This window comes from Elgaria multicarinata, chromosome 3 (genome assembly GCF_023053635.1).
Source record: "Elgaria multicarinata webbii isolate HBS135686 ecotype San Diego chromosome 3, rElgMul1.1.pri, whole genome shotgun sequence".
Lineage (NCBI taxonomy): Eukaryota > Metazoa > Chordata > Lepidosauria > Squamata > Anguidae > Elgaria > Elgaria multicarinata.
In genome coordinates, this window is record NC_086173.1 from 153,288,999 (window position 1) to 153,289,772 (window position 774).

Consider the following 774-nt stretch of genomic DNA (forward strand, 5'->3'; position numbering starts at 1 on the left):
GGCAGATGGAGTCTCAGAGCTTTTGTTGTCAGACGAGGCAGCTTTGGAGAATGGGCTAGGATAAGGGGGAAAGCGCCTGTTGGATCATAATAACTATGGGGCAATGCTTAGGGTGACCATGTGGAAACAGGGACAGGGCTCCTGTCTCTTTAACAGTTGTATAGGAAAGGGAATTTCAGCAGGTGTCATTTGTATGACTGCAGCACCTGGTGAAATTCCCTCTCCATCACAACAGTTCAATCTGCACAAGCCCTGCCCTCTTTTGTATCTGCTCACTCTCAGGGTCCCTGCAGCTTTAACTGTCGTGGAGAAGAGGGAATTTCACCAGGTGCTGCATGCATACAAATGACACCTGCTGAAATTCCCTTTTCTATGCAACTGTTAAAGATACAGGAGCCCTGACCTCCTTTCCATATGGTCACCTTAGCAATGCTAATTCCGAAGTCCACCCTGTGAGAGTGAGCTCCATCACACCTATTTTCCACCCTGGTTTGTCTCTTCATTTTTTACATCCGTTTCATAAGCGCAGCAAGCGCTTTCATGATTGTCGCTATACCGGTGAACTCCCTTTTCACTTGTTTCACTTGTCGTTGGTGGACATTATGATCGAGTGGCAGACTTCCCCCCTTGCTCATTGGACCTCCTGTGGAAATTGATGGAAATGCTTACAGCTCCCTCATTTTTAAAGAAAAAGAGATGCCACTTGAAACCATGAGAGCTCTTAAGTAGGGCTTTAGGCGTGCCAAGATTGAATCAGATCAGTTCATCTCTTGA